Source organism: Anguilla rostrata, chromosome 4 (assembly GCF_018555375.3).
Source record: "Anguilla rostrata isolate EN2019 chromosome 4, ASM1855537v3, whole genome shotgun sequence".
Taxonomy (NCBI): Eukaryota; Metazoa; Chordata; class Actinopteri; order Anguilliformes; family Anguillidae; genus Anguilla; species Anguilla rostrata.
Window position 1 is genome coordinate 22,159,974 of NC_057936.1, and position 15,387 is coordinate 22,175,360.

Sequence of the window (15,387 nt, forward strand, 5' to 3'; positions counted from 1 at the left end):
TCAGAACTTTCTTCTGTGGGGGATTTTGGTGCTTTATCACCTCTGCAGCTCTGTTGGTTCCAGTCGTGTGCCAGTCTTCTGCGCGCTGTCTGGGGGATCCACACACGCAGCTCCAGAAACTCAAATTGTATTCCATTGTAATGCGTTCTGTCAACCGAAACGGGGCACTCTCCGAGATATATCGACCAGGAGGGCTTGTTTTTCCCCGCAGACATCATCTTTTTTATTACATTCTGTCCCAAATGGGAGTCTGGCTCAAAGCTGTTGTGTACAGTCCCTGTCTCACAATCCAATATGACCGTGCGGTTGTATGGAGTAATTGCTCTGCAGGCCTCTGGGAAACTGTGTGGAGACAGGGTTGGAGAATTGAAATCATTTTTCTTCATTTTTTTGCACAAACCTCCCTCCCTTGATACCAGAACAAGTTTCTTTTAGGTTTTTTTTTTTTGGCCAGGAAGAGAGGGGTTAAAAAAATAAAAAGTGATTCTCTGGGAGACTTCCTGTAAGTAATGCTCAACACTTTTCCCTCAGTTGAAGTGACGTTTCCAGAACAGTTGCAGTGGCACGCTACAAGCACAGTGTAACACATCCCAGTCACTGAGAAAACCCCAAATCCCATTTATATTCTGTGGACATCTGTGCCTTTGGATTTTGGTCTTTGAAGTTTTTCCTGTTATAGAAGACACACACAAGTCGACAGCACACGGTTTTTGTGTTCACAGATGTAAAGGTCATCTCAATGCAATTTAGGAGCATACATAGCCACAATTTTCACATTTGCTCTCAGATAAACCCGGTCCTCATCAGAACAATTATTTACCTTTTAACATTCCTCTGCTGGATTTTAAATGTCAATTACAATCATTTTAATTGATATATGGATTTAGTTTCAATAATTATTTAAGCATGCAAAGAGGCCACACACAAAACAAAACAAAACAAAACAAAAAAAAAAAGAAGAGAAAAAATGTACAGTAAAGAAAACACTGTGCAACATGAATAATCGTTTGTGATGGAATAACAGAAGAATGTTTTCACATGGTGTTTTGGTTAGAGCCGCGAGGTTTAAGACAAAAGAAGCCGCGGTGAGATGTTGTCTGAACACGGCATCTGTCCCTCGCTCCTCTGACCCCGGTTTTGTGGACCGAGCCGCGCTCTCAGCCCTCCGCGCGAGGTTCACTGACACTGGAGACATTAAATATGTGATTCAGTGATATGCAAGCAAAGTGGTGAACCCTGGGCGCGGCAGCGGGGGCTAGCCTTCTGTTGTCAGGCAACATTCGTATTTGCCGAAGGGCGGGGTCATGCAGAGTTCAATAACAGTATTCAAGTGGAAATAATACTGTCCGTGTGCGTGTGTTTGTCGGGAAGGGGGGGTTGGGAGGGGGAAAGGGGTGCTGTGGTGGGCCAGAAGGGGGATTTGAGCAAATAACTGCGCCAATTTCAGTCTCCTTCAGCCTTATCCTTTGAATAATCTACATGCTGCTTTGGTTATTTGTGAGGACACCTGTAGCTAGAGGTAAAAACAAATGTTGACCTCAGACAACCCAAGGATCCTACCTTTTTCCACTTAGAAGGATGCACAGTATGTAGGTTTCCCCTTTAAAGCCTAAAATTAAGGGATTATCAGAAATGCCAGGTCACAAGACAAATTTGTAAATCTTGACCTGACCTGACAGGCCGTTTTGGTTGTTTTTCATAATCTCTTTTTTATATGCTGAAGGTCAAAAATCACCTTGTGCCTTGAAGGTGAACTAAACGCTATCTTCAACCTGAGAAACTTTGTACACTAAGCGGTATTACACAGTAATAATGGTCAGAGAGGCACATGCGAAAGAAAAAATAAAAAATAAATTCCATACAGTAAGACTTTCATCATGAATCTACATAAGACACTTTCTATAGTGAAAGGACTGGAGGGTATCCAGCATGGCGGTCCCCAAACCCTGGTCGATGTGGAGCGGTTGAGGGTGGGCTGCGGAGCCCAGCAAAGCGAGATGAAGCAGGAGCGTGGGCTGGCCTGAGGGAGTACGGCCCCAGGCCCCCCCAGCGCATGTATTTTGCATTATGCATAGTCTATATTGCATCAATAATTCAGATGGTACATCCAGATTTGCTCAGGCCTGGGGGACTGCAGGCCCTATTCCTATAGTTGACTGAACATCCAGGGCAGAGTCTCGATCGCACCTTTTGGGGGCAAAGGGAGGGGCCGCTATGCATGTGTTTATTTTTGTCAGTTGAGGTTCAGACTGGGGGGGGGGGGGAGGGGTTGTGGTGGGGTGGCAGGGGGGCGGTGATATAGGGGCAGGAGGCTTTGTCCTCTACTGGATCTGTTCCATTGAAGAATTAAGGTGAGCTCTTCCTTTCATACATTAAGCATACTTTTACCACAGAGAGAAGAACATTAAAATGATAACATAGTAATTTGTGTTAAAGGGGAATTTCACATAGAAAGCGGCGCCTCCTGATCATTACGTGATAGATCGGTAGCTGTGTTTAAACTCAGTGCTTTCCATGTGTTTTAGGAATCCTTTGGATTATTGATATTCTCACCAGTAGCAAAATTGCCACCGAAAGGCATTACTGATGCATTCAGGCTATTAAAAAGCCGGCTATCGAGCCAAGCGTGACCCACCAAATGGTTCCTGCAAAACAAGGTCCATCAAAAATGCGAGTCACACGTGGATCAATTCACAGGAAACCACCCTGTCCCAGACATTTACACAGTTCCAGAGCAGGGGCCATTTCTGCAGCAGATAAACCAATTAAATCCAACAGCGGAGGCAGAGCAGGGGGGAAAGCAAGAGGAAGTGGAGGGACTGCTTTTTTGACATGTATTATTGAGGAGGTGTAGGAGCCTGACACCTGCACCCAGCCATGTAGGAAGGATTAGCGATGCACGGAGAGACACGGGATGTATTGTTTGACCGCTGGTCCGGGGATGAGGCCTGATTACCAATGAGCGCCGGGGCGCAGCACACCTCTCTCCGCCGCCGGCGCTCCCCGGAGAGGCGCGCGGCGTGTCAGGGCTTGTTAGAGGAGCGCGAACCTCGGGAGGAGGAGAAGGACGGGGTTTGGCGAGGACGCGCACGGGTAGGAGGGCTCTCTGTCAGAGTCAAGGCGTCCCAGGGCAGAGAGGGAGACCCGGGGAAGGAGCGCAGTCGCTGCAGATGATATTCACGCAGTCGTGCCGTCGCAGGCGAACTTTAATTGACAGGTTAATGGGGAGGAAGTGTACTTGCGGGTCAAATGCATAGTCGGGACTCTGCCTTGTAATAGTGTGCTGTGCAATGCTTGCCACTTGACACCTGGTTTGTATGGGGTTATTCCTTAAAAACAGAGCTAGATGCAACTTTCTGACAAGGCTGTTGTGCAGCTGTGGAGAACTCAGTCCCACAGGTAGAGAGGGTTGCAGCAATGAACATGAACAGGAAAACACAACTGGGCATTTCAAATCGAGAGGAAATAGGGGTGAAATAAAAAAAGTTTCATATTCCATAGTGTACCTCCATAGTGTACCTTGACTGCAGTCCGGAAGTGTTTGTTCAGTTCTATAAAGAAATCAAAGGACATGGATGAAAAAGTACAGTTCAAAAACAGTTTTGATGCATGTAATATAAATGGTATTTCAAAGAGGAAGAGTCCCACAGAAAAAAATGACCTCTGCCACTTGCTGATATGTCAAGCTCCAAGTATCTTGTATGAAATCTCCAATGATGCATTAAAATGGTTGCAAATGGCTGCTGTCTGTGAGGCATTTTAAAAAATGGAAGTAGGCTCCCAGCTGGGAGCCCGCAGTACTGTGCGTAAAATGGAGCACGGAGCCACAGTTAGGGACCATGGGGAGGAGAGTGGGACGCAACACAAAGAGTTTATCCAACTGTCTTCATGTCCTGACCCCTCTTCCCGCCGAACCCCTCCCCACCGCCACCCTCCCCACCGCCACCCGCTCCGCCTTCAGAGAGGGTAATGCGGCAGAAAAGATAGTCGATTGAACGCTCACCGGGTGTGAAGACATGAAAAAGAGGAAGAGACACAATGCATTCCGATAATGACACAGCCGGCTGGCTCCTCTCGGCGAGATCAATGGGCGCCCGGGGACCCTTCATTTCCCCGCGTACTCTATAGACTTCCTCCATTGAGATGCCGCGGAGGAGCGGCGCTGGGACTGGGCTCCCAGGCCTGCCGTCCGCGCGCACCTGGCTGGGCCCGCCGCTCCGGTGGAGTCTCTACAGACCGGTCAATGCGCTTCCTCCCGCTGATTTAGCCTGGGGGTCGATTCAGAATCTGGGCCAAGTTCAATCCCTTTGCAATGGGGAATAATGAATAGAAAAAAGTCCATTTAATTGGCTGCTTGCTGGAATGTCCCTATATCACTGAGTAGATATTTTTAGGACCTTTTCAAGCACCTTTAAAAGCAATACCAATTTACCATCTGGTACAAATGCACAAAATGCGTCCGATATCAGACATATCAGACAATGAAATAAAGTAAAAATGTGTCATTTAAATATATATTCATCAACATAAATAAATATGAGTAATGAATGCCATGTTAGAAGAGTCATCACAAATTAAATCCACTGCATGAGGACATGGCTTATTTTGTATTTACAGTGAAATGGCTTGATCTGAGTAATTTTTTTAAAAAGACACATAGTTGAAAACCGAGATTATTTTTTTTGGGGGGCAGGCCCCTTCCCGCCAAGCTAATAAAGTGTCCAGAGCACAAAATCATTCCCAGTTGCACCATGATAATTTGACCTCCTCCACCCCACTGTGCATCTCTTATTAGATTTCTTATTACAACACTTTGTTCTTTCTTCTTGTTTGATCTGGGCCCAGATTGGATTGCCTAATCATTATCTCTTGCAGAACTCCCATCGCCCTACCCAGACAGTGCTGGCTTGAGCGTGCCCCTGCAGAAAATATCCAGAATAAAACAGTAGCTGGCCCCTATAGGGCACCCCATGTCCCTCTGCACCCTTTTCCAGGGGCCAAAAAACCCCAATACCACAATTTAATCTTACTGGTTTAGTAAAGCCCATTTTACAAAACTTTACTGCAATTTTCTTAATCATGTTCAATGAGACCAAAAAAAAAAAAAAAATCTAAAAGGGGGCATTTTAATCTTGATTGACAGATGCAGACAAAGCAGCTGCCTCAAAGTACATGTTTTGAGTTGTCATCTGCAAGCAGTCTTTATGATATGATTGGAATTGATTTGAGTGTCTCCCTTGATGATTTTTTGAGCAGGAATGAACATTACAGTAAACAGCCTGCAATAGCGGGATGTTGATTACTTTAATGATTGATGTGATCCCTCTGGTTTGAGGGAGACCTCTTGAGGATGGCCTTCAGGGTGTTATGTTGGTAATGATTCGGTATTTGTTTTATCTATTCTATTGGTATAAGATCCATTGCAGTTTACTTCAATCCTTTCTCCAGTGGTCCCCACTGGGACCATATCGATTACAATTTCTCTTCTCTCTACCCAGTGTGCCCTACTTAATATATATTTGCAGATATACAAATTTCTTGGAAAAGAATTCATATTTGCCGAGTCAGTAAGTCATTGTCAAAGGTTGTGAAATTTGCCAAAGGTAATAAATGTTTACTGCCAGCTTCTCCCCATGCCTGCTTGTATTTTCTCACCACCCTCTGTTCTGACCAGTGCTTTGAAGCACAAAGCACTGCTGAAATATGGATGAATTTGAGAAGAAAAAAATAGGAAGTAATGCGAAACGACTAGCTATGTTACCTACAGAACTGCACACAATGCAGGCATATACCCACAACGAAAAATAGAAAATGCTGTTTGTCTTTGCCCTTCTCTTAAAATTCTGAATTCAGTTACAAATTCAAATAAAATTTGTAACTGAAATTGGCAATGTACAATTCACATGTATTAAAGCTTGTGAAATGACTCAAACTATTCATAATTCTATAAGGAGCAAAATAAAGCAAAATGTCTTCAAATCTCCAATCATTGTCATCACAGCAATGATTGATAATCAGTATGAAAATTCTAGAATTTCTCAGGTACCTCGTACTTTTATTGTATGGGTCTACGTGTGATATGTTCCCAAATAAAGCTACCAGTCATTTACAAATGATTTGAAATGCTATTTAAATCTGATGGAGCAGAAACAATTCAGTCTTACATAACATAAAGAGTGATAAATAGTGATGATCTTGTGCAGAGCAATTTTGCCTTCTCTGTACTCTCATGACACAATGTAACCGTATCTTCTGACTCAGGCTACTCTGTGCTAAAACACAAGAATCACAGATTGTTCAGGTTTTGTGCTTTAACAATAGATGATTATGATGTATGCATGTATAGGCTTATTTAAAAAGCTGTGGTAACTCTATGAAGCCCATATATATAATGCATATAATCACATTCATAACAAGTTACAATGCAGTTATAATGCAATTTAAGCCTAGTTAAGAAACAAACATAATGCTCATAATTCATTATAGTGTTATTATAATGACTTATAAAGTAATCATTATCAATCATTATCAGATCATTAATTCAATGATATCCTCTAAAATGAGCAAATGCTTTTTTGTGGAGACAAATAAGAATCACTAAACATGACAGGCATTCAGATTTTTAAAAAAGCCTTGCTTTCAGGTAACTGTTAGGATAGTGATTTGCGGCAGAGCCCTTAAAGACAGAAATATAACACCACTGCTTAAAAACAATAAATACAAAAAATTTTAAGAATGGAAATTCTCTGGACAACATCACTGAATTATGGCAGCAGATAGCTTTTCAGGAGGCAGGGCCTAGAGGAGCTTACAACAATTGAGAAAGCATAAAAATGTCACAGTGCCTCTGAAATACTTTGAAAAAAGTGTTCAAAAATATAATGGATGACAAAGAGGAATTTTGTGAATAGGATTTCTTTAAAGGCTGAATATGGCCAGATAAATATATACTGGAGCAGATGTTGGATTAATGCGACTCATAAGGATGTGACCTAGATATTTCTTGACTTCATAATTTTAAAAACATATATCTGATAATTATACCTCTTAATCTGTGAAATGATTCAAATTGCATGATACATTTGAAATGACATTGTTAAATGTATGGATTTGCATTCAATGAATAACCAAAAATACCCCTGCATTAGATTACCTAATCCAGTATCTTATACAAAAAGCAATGGGCAAATCAGAAGATCAGAAAATCTCAGCCTCTCGATTGAAATATTTGTTTGGTCCTGGCCATTTCATGTTTAAACTGAGAAACAGTTTCAACAGGTTAGATATTAAGGTATTACGATAGTAGGTGTTAATGCATAAATGACTAAAATAGGAAAATGTAATTTCTGTTCACAACCTTAAATAATATTGTACCAAACAAACATAAAGCAAAATAGGACTTGGAACCGTAACCAACCTGCAAATCTTTTTAATGGTGTTGTACATTTATCTTTTTAGAAGCAGGCTACCTTCCCTTTTTGTTCTTAAGCTATATTAAATATTTACGATTTCAGCACAACTTTTATGTACACCCGATGAAAGCCTGACAGGAATATAAATAGAACCAACGCCAAATGCCTCTGGATTTGTTTTTTCTTGTCCTTTGAGTTAGAATGAACTTTGCCCCTCAATGCATATCAATAACATGCATAATTTTCTTCCAGTAGATATAACAGGGATCTCTGCAGGGTGTCTGCTATTCTAAAGAATCATTACAAATGAGTTTGTTTCACTGCCACAGAGGAATAAAAGACAATGAACTTCAACAAACTTCAAAAAAGCAAACACAGAAGAAAATACTAAAATAATAATATAGCCTCCATGTTTTTAACGGCATTAAAAGTACATCGGAGATAAGGGAGGCAGGGAGAGACCGAGGGCAAAATGGATATTTGATTGACAGCAGGAAGCACCTTGGAGCAAGAGAGCCCAGCACCTGTCAATCAAATGTGGAACAGATGCATGAAGAGGAGGTGCAGTTCGAATGAGGCGCACATTCCAAAGCTATTTTAATAGGACTGCTTCCCTCTGCCTGAGGTTCTCATATGCACTCAGTGTGAATCCGGCGGTCGCTCACACATCCAGCAAGAGTCATGCAGAATTATGAGGACACCTGTGGGGAAAAGGGTGCTTTACTGGCACGGGGAGTTTTGCATGAAAAAAAGGTCTAGGGAAAACTCTCAATGTTGATGCAGCTCAGCTTTTTTTTATCACGAGTTATGATTTTCACTAAATATAAACATAAAAGGCACACCATTCAGATTTAGCTGAATGCACTTGTGTTTTCTCCTAATGTGATTTCCCCTGACTTAAAACATCAGGGCTACACCTACTGGTATTTTATTCATATTGCACTGATTTTTCTCCTGAGAAAACCACATGGTCCATAAAGGGATTTAATTTTATTAAACTGGGATTGAAAAAATGATTTATCTATTATTAAGTCTTTTATAAACAGTAATAGACTAGTAATTGATAATGCGGTGTGTATGCACTCTATGCTAATCTATCTATTCTAGAAAATATATCATAATTTGATATTCTTAATTTCTGAAAATAATATTTATATATTGCATACAACTATATAGGTTAGCCCAGGTGCATATTTCAGGAACTGACTTAAATAAATAATTCAGGAATAAAAAATCTCAAAGCAGTGTGAGAATTAATCAAATTATATTTATCCAAAATTTCAAAAAGTGTATTTAATGTATAAACAATAGCTTCTATGCCTACAGTATTTAGTAGAGCCATATTTGTTGATGATATAGAATTTTGGTAAAGATCTCCTAATTGCCTGATCATACTATCGTTTGTCACAAGACCTCAATACATAAAAATTATTTTCTTGATCAAGTGTTCATTCCTTGCTTGCAATAAATGCATAATGGCTGGATTCAATAATGAATTAATGCTGAGTAAGGACACATGCAAGTAAATCAAACTCTTATCCCAAAAAAGATTACCTTGATCACACTATCTCAGTAGAGTGACCAGAAGAAAGAAGTTCATGAAAAAAAGAAAATTTTTCAAAGAGCGATTGACTCCATGAATCAATTCTGGTATGACAGCATAAATTGAAACCACCTTAGAGTGGTATTTGTATCACATATTTCTAGCATTATAAATTAAGTGCAATGTTCTCCATCATATAATAAGACACCAAGCACAATCAAATTCCCTTTAACTGGCTAAATGCATTGGGTTGAATGTAGGGAAACCTCTTTATGATCTTATTATGGATTCAGTAATCACACCAAACTGTTGCTCGAAAAAACCAGTCAGTGGGTAACTGTACTGAGCGGGTTCAATATTGAGTAATCTGAGATGAAAATATAGCTGTCCAGACAGGTCTAGGATGCAATACTTAACAGTAAATAGCTAGCTAGGTTAGCGATTGGAATAACTATCATACTCCAGCTACAAATGGTTGCAGTTTTGTGTAGTCATAACTAAGTGCTGAAAGGGAACTCTTACAGCTATATGTTGCTAGTTTTGTTCATCAAGTTAGAATTTTTTGATCAGATATGTCATCAAGTGACTGCATTCTAGCAAACAAACTATTCTCTAGCTAGCTAGCAACTTAGCTACATGCTGAAACTGCTTGAATTGCATGTAATGCAGTTTTCCAGTGTCCAGCTACCACTGTTCCCAATGAAATATGATTATCTCTTTGCATTTTGTCAGTCATGTGATTTTAAAAAAATGTAATCACGGTGTCACTAAAAACAGAATAGTAACCATTTCAAATACAGATTACTGGTGATATAATAGGCCTATTGCCAACAGAGCCAGATATGGGCATAAATAGTCTATTTAGTCATTTTGGGCCACAACCATCTCTATGCCACAAGTTTTTTGTTTTCTTTGTAAGACATTTTTATTATACAGCATTGTTATTTATGTGTCTGCAGCGATCAGTTTCCCAGTCCACAATAAGTTTGGCAGCACCCCCTCCGCCCATCGTCCTAGCCAGATTACTTTGTTTTAATCAGCAAAGTTATTTCACTCTAAGCACCACCCTTTAAATAATAGTTCATTGACTGTTCAGCTTGGACATATGCGCCATATCGCTTACAATTGTCATTAACATGGGTCAGCAATGAAAAAGTCATAAAAAGTACAGAAACAGTAACGGTTTTATTTCTCCCCGGTTTCCATGAAAGGCCTGCCCAGAGTTTTGTTCCATTGTATCTCGTTTTTATTATTTTCCCAAAATAGTCACGTCAGGGTCAATAAAAAATCCAGACCGGGAGGGTGCCTTCTACATTAACTCGCCCAAAGGAAAACTTAACACCTTTCTTGCTGTACTTGATCACACAGCTCTACCTTAATGTTTTTCTTGTCTTTTCCCTCTCTTTTTGGCTATTAAATCCCCTCTCGTTCCTTTGTAATGCAGTGTTATTACAACACCCGCGGGAGGGGTCTCCATATGCTGCAATATAAACACTTCTGCAGCTGGAAAAAAAAGAACCGGGGATCAAAAGATAACATCTACAGAGAAACCATCCAAAAAACGGGGGAGGGGAGGGGGGGTGTAACTGAATCCAAGGTGGAACAGTAAAGGACACGTACAGTAAACCCCCCCACCCCCCCGAGGTGAGAGCAGCAGTAAAAACAGCCCGGGGTCCTGCTCTCCTCCGGCTGACCCCTGCCGCAGCCCCCGGCCCTGCTGATGGAGTCCGCGGGCTGGCAGGGCCCGGCTCGGTGGTCTGGCGGTGAGGGGGCCAGCGCTCGGCCGGGCCCTGGCGTACATTTCACAGCCTTCCACGGATTCGCTTACACGCGCGTCAGAGTCCTCAATAATGTAGAACAAAAGACCTCTCCTGAGATGTTACAAAAGAGCGGGGTTCATTTCTAAATTACAAAGGCGCTTTAGTGTTATTGCGTCTGACATGTCCGGGAGATTTGCCGATTATTTTTTTTTGCCTAATGGAACATTTCTCGTATCCTGTAAGGAATAGGAATTAATTACAGTGAATTCCGATGCTCTTTCATACTGTTGCGTCAAATGGTGCAGTGCGATTTCCTTAAGGTTACACACAGATGCAAAAGCAAGGCCCAGCTCCAAGGCTCTGGAGTCCTCATTTCTGATTGCATTAAAATATATCACATATAGACAAAAGATGACAGCACAGTGAAGCCTGGACCTTAATCTACTGAGAAGGTAACAAATTCAGGTTTTCTTAGCTCATGAAATCACATAATGAAGTCAGGTCAGCTTTCATTCCAAAGCGTCTGCACACCTTGTAATAACCACCAAAATGTTCAGGGAAATGTAGAATTTACCGACGTTTAAGATTCTGTTCCCAAAGACGAGGGCATCCTAATTCATAATTCATACAGAAACTCGGATGAGACTTCTGTCAATAGTCAATACCACAGAAGAAAACCCTCTTTGGGACCAACAGCTGTTCTGCAGCATTGACTGAGCCATAGCTTTTTTATGAGCACATCTGATGCCCATTGCCTTGCCGATTACAAATGGATCATAATTATCCAAAAACCTATGACAAGCCCGTGTCCAATCTTAGCCAGGAGTCTCTGCCCTGCACTGCTGAGCAGTCTCAATGACCGTGAGCAATTTCTGCCAAATGTTCCTTTCGAGAATCAATCCCCCTGTTCCTGCCCGCCTGGCTTCGCTTGGGCCCGCTCTGCATAAGAGGGTTTGTGTCCAGCCTCAACAAAGGAGACTGTGTGGGCCAGCCATTAGGCCCAGAGGAAATGGCTTCACTCAGCACCTGAGTGGCGCGGGAACGCTTTACAGCGTGTGGGGCGATCAAAGTACGGGCCCAAGTCAGGGAACTAATAAAAATAAATAAATGTGACCTCAAACAAAACCCATCTGGAGAGGAGACAGAGGAGAGACAGGGAGACGGGGAGGGTGGTTGGTGGTGGTGGTCGGGGGGGAAGGGGTTGAGGCGGCTAGTCCTCAGGGGGCGGCGGTGTCGACTTGTGACGGGTGTGCGGAGAGCAGGACGAATGCGCCATAGCCTTGGCGGTTTGAGCCGGGGGACATGGAAAGAGTAAAGACTGACCCCAGAGCAGGGACTGGAGCTCAAAACATCCAGGCCGGGTTCAAGACTGGGTCTGCAAGAGAGGAAATAAATCTCACTTTCAATTAAAGGGCAGCTCTGAGTGCCCTTAACGTTGCTTGATTGAGTCATTAGACCATCTGCTTTTCATCATTTGATGTTGTTTTAAAATAAAATGTCCAGATTATAAATAGCCTGTTTTTTTATTGCAGCTATTTTTGCATTTATTTTAATTTGTTAGCTTCCTGTATCTTTGCAGCCAATGACAACATGACAGTGCTTTTTTTTGGCTATACACAATGTTGTACTTACTCCCGGATATCATCCTGACATGAATAAAGAAAAAGAAATCATCTATCGCAGTATATTCTCTGTGTAAGCCTGCTGTACCTGCCTCAGTAACAGGAATTCTGACATGATGGGATTAGAGGTCTCCTCTGTGTAAAACACAGGGGTCGCTAGGGAGTATGGCCAAAAATTTTGGCTTTCTATCGAGAAACCCGCTGGAATGCCAAAAAAAAATCTCCACCTCAACTACATCCGTGCCGGTATAAATATTAATCCCATCTTAAATATTAATTTTACAGTTACATTTGCATCATTCTTTGATCATATTTGTTTGGCACTTCTTTTTTGTATCTAAGCCTTGTGTCACTAAAGCCAATGAAAGATTTATGATGGGTCTCCTTGGAGCATCCCCAGACAGCAGCCTCAGTAAGTGTAGAGGCTTAGTCCTAGCACTATGCTGCACAATGACACGGGGCAGGACACAAGCAGAAAAGCCGCTCTGGTTTATACTGCCGTCCCTTACATCTTTGGATCTCCAGGCTGGAAAAGCTGACACACTGACACTTTCTCCTCTCCTAGTCTCTCAGGCCAAAGCAACAGTCCATTCCGCTCTCCCTGATCCTCTATCGGTCCTTAAAATTTCAGACAGCCGAACCGATCCGTGCCGCAAGCCAGCCGTCTTCGAGCCCATCAGCGTGAACAAGGGTGCAAATGACAGGCTGACTCCCTCACCTGCCCTCTAATCCCTCTGATGTGAACCACATGCCCACAATGCCAGGCTCCCCGTAATCCACCTTAGACCACAGGGGACCGAACAGCCAACCTCCACATTTTTTTCCATCTATACTGCACAATTCTCCTTCTGCTCCCCAATCCCTCCCCCCCTCCCGCCCCCTTGGTTCCCCCCTTCGAAACCACGCCTCTTCCTTCCTCTCCTCCCCAGGCCCTCACGGCTAGCCATCAGGTCAGACCGCCTCCCTCCCTTGTTTCCTTTTGCTCCAGCAGATCCAGCCCACCCCCCCCCCCCTCCCCTCGAGTACCCTGGCTTATAAAGTTGCATTGTGTTCTGTCCCTCAGCACCCTCAATTAGTCTACATGGTTTCTTAGTCCCTGAGCTCGACCCATTAAGCTGCATTACACTCAGTCTATTTTCCCCACTCCTCCTCTTGCACAGGCCCTTCTCTCAGACCCAGGGAGAATTTCTACACTAGTGCTTACATTGTTACAGTCTCTGAGAGACACCATTATCAAATGCTATTAATTACAGCGTGGACGTATGCACAATGAAAAAATTTAAAGTAAATAACTTCAGATTAGATAATAAAGTTGTCGGTCTTATCCAAAAACTGCATTGTATTTTAAGGCATTTCATGAAGAACAGACTTTAAGGTCTTCAATCTTAATTTAATAAAAGAAAATGAAATAGATTAATAGGATGTTAAACAATGAGCATTGCCTTTCTGCACACTCTTATTTTCATTAACGCCAATGGATGGTGTTAATGAAAACATCTCTTTCATTATTTAATTGCACAGTGAAACAAGGAAAGAAAATCTCCCTCTGTCCTCCGCAGCAGAGATGAAAACTATGACTGTTAAAAAGGTGTTCTCAGACTGCACACTTGACATAAATGGGGTGCAAAATGAAAAAAAAAAACAGAGACACAGCAAAAAGTCGGGCAGGCCCTCAGCCACGTCATATTTAGGGAGTCAAGGTTGTCTTTTTTATTGTATCATTTCTGCCGGGCAGCCTGTAAGTGGTGACAGTGCCTCCTAAGTTGTAATCCTTGACACGTTCGCTAGCAGCAGGACTGTCAGTCGCTGCTAATAGGATACAAACATGGCTGACGAGGCCAGGTGTCGAAGAGGCTGCTGTGCACCTCTTCATCTCTCCATCACGTTCTCCAAATCCCCCCGTCACCCCGCCCTACCCCCGCCTCCCAGCCGCATGTTTTTAAAACTGAGGCATCTCCCTGGCCCTGTCATACAGAATAAATAACAATCCCGCCCGCTTTATCAAAACTCCCCTCCCAGTGGACATAATTAGGCAGGTGATTGACACCTTGTGTTTTTTCCCCCTACGGTTTTGGCTTCAATCGCCCCAGGACTGTATAAAGGGATAAGCTATATCTAAAAGAAAAATAAATTTGAATTTTGACTTCATTCTTCCACCCCTGAACCCTCTCTAAACCCCAACCTCTGCACCTCCATTTATCTCTCAGATAGGCGGGATTATGACACCCCACTGATGCACTCTCCAGCTTACACAAATTGGATATTTAGTGCTAAACGTCAAGGTTAAACGACCTTGTCTTCTGAGGCTTGCAGTCTCAGAAGTGGGTTACGCAGAAATCAAGCTGAGTTTCTGATCTGTCTATCTATTGATCTGTGGGATTTTCGCCTATTTATATTTTATTTTCATGGACATTTCAGAAATACGTGCCTTCACTGGTACCCAGAGAGTGAGCCGAATGAAGGAAACGTTCTGTGACAATTAGACCTGGCGAGGAGCAGGAGCACAATGTTAAAACATGAGAATGTTTGACCTTGAGAAGGACAGCAGATCTCTGAAGAGGTAAGAATCAAAATGCAGATTAACGATAGAGAAAATAGCCATAAAAGAAGACAGCACTGCTTATGAGAAGCCAGAAATGAGGTGAGCTTGGAGAGGGAGTGATGGCTGAGGGGGATTGATCGATAGGGAGACCCTGATGAATAATGCACACGGGTCTGCTCTGAAACAATGTGCGGTCTGCGCTTTCCTCTCATACTCCTGGTCCCGGCTGTGTGTGAACTGCAGCTCTTCTGTAAACAGCGGGACTGACCTGCCAATAATCAACAGCATCGACGGCTGCTGGTCCGCTGGGGCGGAGTCCTTGGGGTTTGAACTTTGTTTAGTCCCAGACTCCTGCTGATCGATAGACCAGCAAAGGATATCAAAGCCCTCCTTGGACACCTGATCTCTGCAGTTCAGCTCAGGGGCACAGAATAAACAGATCAATGCACTGATAAACACACAATAGCATGCAACACTAGGGAATTTTACAGTAAGAACCATGGGGAAT